We start from the raw sequence: 9,023 nt of genomic DNA, 5'->3' as shown, positions 1-9,023 counted from the left end.
TATCGTGAATCATGCTTCTATAAACATTGGTGTACAAATACCTGCTTTAGTCCTTCAGTTCATTTCTTTGGAGTTTATACTTAGGTGTGTTATTGCTGCTTGCTATGGTAATTCTGTTTTGTCCATCTATTATGTTGTTACTTATTAATCCAGTTGTGAGGATTTTTGTTTTCTTTATGTTCAGGTGTAGCTCATACTGAAAGCTGTAGTCTTGATTTTCATCAGTAAGTGCTTCCAGTCATCTTTGCTTTCATCAAGCTGGGTTGTGTCCTCCCACTATTGCAGGTTGTTAATGGGTCTTCCTTCAATCCTGATGACACATTCTTCTTCACATAGTCCATCCTCTCAGCTTAGTCAACATACAGATTAAATACATATCATGTAAGGATACAACCTTGATGCATGTGTTTCTGATTTTAAACCACAATCGACACCCATGGAAGCAGCAATCAAGAAATCAAGCACCTTATTGCCTTGGGCACATCTGCTGCGAAAGGCCTCTTAAAATTTTGAAAAGCAAAGGTCATTTTTGAGGATTGAGGTGCACCTGAACCAATCCATGATGTTTTCACTTGCCTTATGTGCATGAGAATGCTGTACAATGAATAAAGAAGGTGGAAGAAGAATCAATAGCTTTGCAGTATGGTTGACAAAGAATATAGAATATCCCGTGGATGGCTACAAGATCGAACAAATCTGACTTGGAAGATATACAGACCGAATGTTCCTTGACACCAAGGATAGAGAGGGTTTGTCTCATTTACTTTGGACATGATTTCTGTTGGGACCAGTCCCTGAAAAATGACATCATGATTATTAAGATAAAGAAACAATAAAAAAATAGAAGACTCTTAGTCTGATGTATTGACACTATAAAGACATTAATTCATCTTCTGTCTTCCTTAATCATTTCCAGCTTTCCCATGCAAAGAGATGATTGAAAATGCCATGGGTTGGGTCGGCACACTTTAGTTCTCTAAGCATCATCTTTGCTCTTAACACTTTGAAAAGGTCTTTTGCATCAGGTTTGCCCAATGCAATTGATTTCTTGACTATTGCTTCCATGGGCATTGATTGTGGATTCAAGTAAAATGAAATCCTTGACAACATCAATATTTTCCCCATTTCTGATGATGTTGCTTATTGGTCCAGTTGTGAGGACTTTTGTTTTCTTTATGGTGAAGTATAATCCCTACTGAATGCTGCAGTCTTTGGTCTTTTTTAGTAAGTGCTTAAAGACCTCTATGCTTTCATCAAGCAATGTTGTGTCATGCATATTCAGGTTGTTAATAAATCTTCCTTCAGTACTGTTGCTACATTCTTCCTAAGTCCAGCTTATGGAATTATTAGTTCAGCATACAAATTTAACAAATATGGTGAAAGAATACACTGCTGGCCCACAAGTTTCCTGATTTTAACCTACTCAATATCTACTTTTTCTGTTCTAACAGCTGATCTTCTCTCTATATACCAGTTCTGCATGAGCGCAATTAGTGTTCTGGAATTTCCATTCTTCACATCATTATCCATCATTAGTTATGATCCACAGAGTGCAATGCCTTTGCACACTCAAAAAAAAAAAAAAAAAAAAACAGGTACACATTTTTGCGTTATTCTCTGCTTAGCCAAGATCATTCTGACATCATCAATGATATGCCTCATTCCACACCGTCTTCTCAGTATAGCTTAAATTTTTTTTGCATTTCCCTCTCACAGTTCCACTACAACTGGTTTTGAATTCTTTTCAGCAAATTTTTACTTGTGTGTGATCTTAATGATATAGTCTGATAATTTTCACATTCTGTTGGATGACTTTGTTTGGAATGGGCACAAATAAGGATCTCTTCTAGGTAGTTGGCCCAGTAGCTTTCTTCCAAATTTCTTGAAATAAACAAGCGAGCACTTCCAGCATTTCATTTTTTTGTGGTATCATCTCAATTGGCATTCTGTCAATTCCTGGAGCTTTGTTTTCTACCAATACCTTCATTAAATATAAACGTTTCATTAAATAATAAATATTTCATTAAATGTTAAATGATGCAGGAAGCATCAAAAGAAGTTGGAAGGAATACACAGAGTCATTATACCAAAAAGAATTAGTCGATATTCAACCATTTCAAGAGGTGGCATGTGATCAGGGACCAATGGTACTGAAGGAAGAAGTCCAAGCTGCTCTGAAGGCATTGGCGAAAAACAAGGCTCCAGGAATTGATGGAATATCAATTGAGATGTTTCAACAAACAGATGCAGCGCTGGAGCTGCTCACTCGTCTATGCCAAGAAATATGGAAGACAGCTTCCTGGCCAACTGACTGGAAGAGATCCATATTTATGCCTATTCCCAAGAAAGGTGATCCAACCAAATGTGGAAATTATAGAACAATATCATTAATATCACACGCAAGCAACATTTTGCTGATGATCATTCAAAAACGACTGAAGCAGTATAATCGACAGGGAACTGCCAGAAATTCAGGCTGGTTTCGGAAGAGGACGTGGAACCAGGGATATCATTGCTGATGTCAGATGGATCCTGTCTGAAAGCAGAGAATACCAGAAGGATGTTTACCTGTGTTTTATTGACTATGCAAAGGCATTCGACTGTGTGGATCATAACAAACTATGGATAACACTGGAAAGAATGGGAATTCCAGAACACTTAATTGTGCTCATGAGGAACCTTTACATAGATCAAGAGGCAGTTGTTTGGACAGAACAAGGGGATACTGATTGGTTTAAAGTCAGGAAAGGTGTGCCTCAGGGTTGTATTCTTTCACCATATCTATTTCATCTGTATGCTGAGCAAATAATATGAGAATCTAGACTGTATGAAGAAGAACGGGGCATCAGGATTGGAGGAAGACTCGTTAACAACCTGCATTATGCAGATAACACAACCTGGCTTGCTGAAAGTGAAGAGGACCTGAAGCATTTACTAATGAAGATCAAAGACCGCAGCCTTCAGTACAGATTACTCCTAAACATAAAGAAAACAAAACTCTTCAGAACTGGACCGTTTAGCAACATCGTGATAAATGGAGAAAAGATTGAAGTTATCAAGGATTTCATTTTACTTGGATTCACAATCAACAGCCATGGAAGCAGTAGTCAAGAAATCAAAAGATGCATTGCGTTGGGCAAATCTGCTGCAAAGGACCTCTTCAAAGTATAGAAGAGCAAAGATGTCACGCTGAAGACTAAGGTGCACCTGACCCAAGCCATGGTATTGGCAAAGTTACTGCACATAACACTTTGATCCCTTGTGTCATACTCATAATGTTCTTTTGTACACTCTCAAGCCATTTGCCCACCCACTTAAAGGAAAAAAATTACCTTCCAGTCACTTTTGCTGAAAGCATTCCTCCTGAGATGGGGAACCAGACAAGGATGCCCTTTATCACCTCTCTTAGTATTGTGCTGGAGGTCCTAGCCAGAGCAATTAGGCTAGATAAAGAAATAAAAGGCATCCAGATTGGCAAGAAAGAAGTAAAAGCATCTCTATTTGCAGATGACATGATCTTATACACAGAAAACCCTGGGGATTCCTCAAGAAAACTACTGAAGGTAAGAGAAGAGTTCAGCAGAGTACTGGGATACAAAATAAACATAAAAAAAATCACTTGGATTCCTCTATGCTAGCAAAAAGAACATCGAAGAGGAAATCGCCAAATCAATACCGTTTACAGTAGCCCCCAAGAAGATAAAATACTTAGAAATAAATCTTACCAGAAATGTCAAAGACTTGTATAAAGAAAACTACAATACACTTCTGCATGAAACCAAAAGAGACCTACGTAAGTGGAAAAACATACCTTGCTCATGGACAGGAAGACTGAACATTGTAAAAATGTCTATTCTACCAAAAGCTATCTATAGACACAACAAAATTCCAATCCAAATCCCAACGACATTTTTAAATGAGGTGGAGAAACAAAACATCAACTTCATATGGAAGGGAAAGAGGCCTCAGATAAGTAAAGCATTACAGAAAAAGAAGAACAAAGTGGGAGGCCTTACTCTACCTGATTTTGACTACTGCCACAGTAGTCCAAACAGCCTGGTACTGGTATGGCAACAGATACAAAGACCAATGGAACAGAACTGTCAATCCAGACATAAATCCATCCACACATGAGCAGATGATATTTGACAAAGTGCCCAAAGCAGTTAAAGGGGAAAAGACAGTCTTTTTAACAAATGCTGCTGGCATAACTGAATATCCATCTGCAAAGAAATGAAACAAGACCTATACCTCACTCCATGCACAAAAACGAGCTCAAACTGAATCAAAGGCCTAAATATAAAATCTAAAACGATAAAGATCATGGAACGAAAAATAAGGAACACGTTAGGAGCCCTAACGCACGGCGTAAACAGTATGCAAAACATTACTAACAATGCAGAAGAAAAAGTAGATAACTGGGAGCTCCTAAATACCCAAAGACTTCACCAAAGGAGTAAAAAGATTACCTACAGACTGGGTCAGGATGCCCTACTGCCCTTCACCACCACGGGTTGGAAGCGGTGGGCAAAGCACACGGTCTTCATGATGACCCTGTGCAGGAAGTCCACGCCTTCTGCCACAAAGCCACCAGCTATTCTGGTTCTTTCTCAGCAGATCCCAGTGAAGCTGGAGAGAATTCTTGATGGACAGATTTTGTTTTCTTACTTTGAGAACTTTAAATGTGTCACCTTGCTGACTGCACGTTTCCAATTTTTTAATTTTTGTTTGTTTTGTCTGTGGTAAAAATACACATGACAAAACATATACCATCTCAAAATGTACACCTGCAATTTACCTCCATGGGCCCCGATATACATTCAGCCATTAATCTTACTGAGACTCTTCTGCACGACAAGTTGCTTCTTCCATGCTGCACTCAATACTCCCCCTCTGAGTTTTCACAATTTGAGTATAATGAGTTTCAGTTTGGTTCCCTTTTGAGGTTACTTAAAGTGTGTTGAGTTTCTTAAATGTGCGTATTCATTTCTTCCTTAAAATGTGATGTTTTTGGTCATTAGTTCTTCAAGTTTTCTTTTGTTCCTTTTGTTCCTATTTTTGTCTTCTTTTTTTCCTATTTTTGTATACTCAATGATGATCCATAGGACATTTAAACAAACAAACAAAAATACTTGCCATCAGGTAAATTCCTACTCATTCTGAATGTTTAGGACAGAGTGTAACATCCCCGTAGGATTTCCAAAGATGTAAATCTTTACGGAAGCAGACTGCAATCCTACTCTTGCAGAGCAGATGGTGGGTTCAAAGTACAGACCGCCCACTCTTTGGCCAAACCCAAAGCCACTGCATTGCATTCTTCCTGCTTACGTTAATTTTTTTTTTCTATGAGCAGAAAATTTTAATTTTATGTCATTAAAAGTGTATTGATTGCTTTTTCTCCTGCTCAAGTCTTCTGTTGAGACTCCCCATTAAAGTTTTCACTTTAGTAATTTTACTTTTTAGCTCCCAAAAGCTCCCTTTTATATTTTCTATCACTTTCCTAGTATTCTCATTGTGTACATACATAGATTTTTTTTCTCTGTTTCTTTATTTCTTTGTCCATATTTGCCTTTCATTCTTTGAGCATATTTAAGAGTTCCTTTATTTTTCTAGTAAGTTCAATATCAGTACTTACTCAGAGTTTCTATCAATTTTTCCACTGTGAATTACCATTCTTTCCTGTTGTTGTTGTTGTTGTTGTTCTTAACATTCCTTTGATATTGCTGAGTTTCAGCACTTTTAGTGTTAGCTTTGGGAAACAGAGTCTTTGCCCTCCTAAGCATTTGCCCTACTTGCTGTTGGGAGTTGCTTTATTCTTTCATTCTGTAACTTCTCCAAGCCTTTTTTATCTTTTTATGTCATTATGTTGCTGTTGAGAATATGCACAGCAAAATATACAGCTATTCAATAGTTTCTACATGTACAATTCAGAAGCATTCCTCCATTTGGATTCCAACTCATAGTGACCCTATTGGACCAAGAAGGCCTGCCCCGTAGTGTTTCCAAAGCTGTCATCCTTATGGAAGCAGAGAGCCACATCTTTCTCCTGTGGAGCCGCTAGTAGGCTTGGACCACCACCTTACAGTTATCAGCTGAGTGCTAAACCATTGAGACACCTTGGTTCTTATATACAATTGAGTGACATTGATTACATTCAAGTTGTGTAACCATTCACCTTCCTTTTCTGGTCTTCCTCCCCCATTTACACAAACTCACCCCTCCCTAATTTTCCTATCTACTCTTTCAAGTTACTATTGTCAGTTTGGTCCCAAATGTTGTTCTTGTTAGGTACACTCAAATCAGCTCCTACCCAAAGTGACCCCATCTACAACAGAACTAAACACTGCCTGGTCCGGCACCGTCCTCACCACTTTTGCTACGATTGAGCCCATTGTTGAAGCCACTGTGTCAGTCCATCTCGTTGAGGGTCTTCCTCTTTTCTGCTGGCCCTCTGCATTACCAAGCATGATGTTCTTCTCCAGGGACTGATTCCTCCTGACGACATGACACAGTCTCCTCATCCTTGCTTCCAAGGAGCATTCTGGCTGTACTTCTTCCATGACAGATTTGTTCTTTTTTTTTTTTGGCAGTCCATGGTATATTCAATATTCTTTGGGAACACCACAATTCAAAGGCCTCAATTCTTCTTTGGCCTTCCTTATTCATTGTCCTGCTTTTGCATGCATATGAACTTATTGAGAGCACCATCACTTTGGTCAGTGCACGTTAGTCCTCAAGGAGAGATTTTTTTCTAACACTTAAAAGAGATCTCTCGCAGCTGATTTGCCCAAAGAAATGTATCTTTTGGTTTCTTGACTGTTGCTTCCCTGGGTGTTGATTTGGATCCAGGTAAAATGAATTCTTCTACAACTTCAATCTTTTCTTCATTTATTCAGCCATATGTGAAGATTTTTCTTTTCTCTATGTTGACAGGTAATCCATACTGAAGGCTGCAGTCTTTGATCTTCATCAGCACGTGCTTCAAGTCCTCTTCACTTTCAACAAGCGAGGATATATCATCTGCATAACACAGGTTGTTAAGGAGTCTTCCTCCATTCCTGATACCCCATTCTTCCTCTTACAGTCCAGCTTCTCAGATTATTTGTTCAGCATACAGATTGAATAGGTACAGTGAAAGGATACAACCCTGAAGTGCACATTTTCTGACTTTAAACAGTGCAATATCCTCTCGTTCTGTTCAAACTACTGCCTCTTGATCAACTTACAGATTCTTCATGAGCACAACTAAGTATTGCCCCACAAAAATAAAATACTTAGGAATAAATCTAACCAGAGACAGAAAAGATATATATACAAAGAAAACTACAAAACACTACTGCAAGAAACCAACAGATACCTACAGAAGTGGAAAAACATACTTTGCTCATGGATAGGAAGACTCGACTTTGTAAAAATGTCCATTCTACCAAAAGCAATCTATAGATACAATGCAATTCTGACCCAAATTCCAATGACATTTTTCAGTGAGATGGAGAAACAAATCATCAACTTCACACAGAAGAGAGAGAGACCCCGGATAAATAGAGCATTACTGAAAAAGAAGAACAAAGTGGCAGACCTCATACTACCTGATTTTAGAACCTATTATATCAGACGGTAGTCAAAACAGCCTAGAACTATACAACAACAGATACATAGACCAGTGGGACAGAATTGAATACCGGGATATAAATCCATCCACGTATGAGCAGCTGCTAGCAGAAAAAGTCCCAAAATCTGTTAAATGGGGAAAAGACAGCTTTTCTAACAAATGGTGCTGAGTTATCTGGATATCCAGCTGCAAAAAAAAAAAAAAAAAGAATGAAAGAAACAATACCCATACCTCTCAACATGCATAAAAACTAGCTCAAAAGGGATCAAAGACCTAAATATAAAATCTAAAATGATAAAGATCATGGAAGAAAAAATAGAGACAGCACTAGGAACCCTAATACATGGCATAAACAGTATACAAAACATTACTAAAAGTGCACAAAAACCAGAAGAGAAACTAACTGCGAGCTCCTAAAAATCAAATATGATCATCCAGAGACTGTACCAAAAAAGTAAAAAGATTACTTATAGACTGGGAAAACAGTTTCAGCTATGACAATAGTGATGAGAGTTTGATCTCTAAATCCTATGTTATACCTCAAAAACTAAACAAAAAAAGAGAGACAACCCAGTTAAAAAATGTGCAAGTAGTATGAACAGGCCCTTCACCAAAGAAGACAATCAGGCAGCTAACAGATACATGAGGAAATGCTCAAGATCATTAGCCATTAGAGAAATACAAATCAAAACTACACTAAGACACCATCTCATTCCAAAAATGCTGCCATTATCCACTCCCCCCCAAAAAAAACAACAAGATAATAAATGTTGCAGAGGTTGAGGAGAGGCTAGAACACTTATATGCTGCTGGTGGGAACGTAGAATTGTACAGCCACCTTGGAAGTTGATTTGGCACTTCCTTAAAAAGCTAGAAACAGATCTACCATATGATCCAGCAATTGCACTTCTCAGGATCTATCCTAAAGAAATGAGAGCCTTCACACAAACAGTTATATGCACACCCGTGTTCACTGCAGCACTATATACAGTAGCAAAAACATGGAAGCATCCAAGGCACCTATCAACGGATGAATGGATAATTAAGTTATGGTATATTCATGCAGGGGAATATTACACAATGATAAAACAATGATGAATCCATGAAACATTTCATAACATGGAGAAATCTGGAAGGCATTATGCTGAGTGAAATTAGTCAGTTGCAAAAAGACAAATATTGCAGGATACCACTGTTATAACAACTCAGGACATAATTGAAACACAGAGGAATTTACTCTTTGATGGTTAGAGGGTGGGGAGGGAAGGGAAAAGGGATTCACTAATTAGATAGTAGACAAGGAGTATTTTAGGTGAAAAGAAAGACAACACACAATACAGGAGAGGTCAGCAAAACTGGACTTATCCAAAAGCAAACAGATTTCTTGAATACAACCAAATGCTTCAAAGGC

This window comes from Loxodonta africana, unplaced genomic scaffold, assembly GCF_030014295.1.
Source record: "Loxodonta africana isolate mLoxAfr1 unplaced genomic scaffold, mLoxAfr1.hap2 scaffold_62, whole genome shotgun sequence".
NCBI classification, from domain to species: Eukaryota; Metazoa; Chordata; class Mammalia; order Proboscidea; family Elephantidae; genus Loxodonta; species Loxodonta africana.
The sequence above is the reverse complement of the archived record's forward strand: the minus strand, read 5'-3'. Positions refer to the sequence as shown.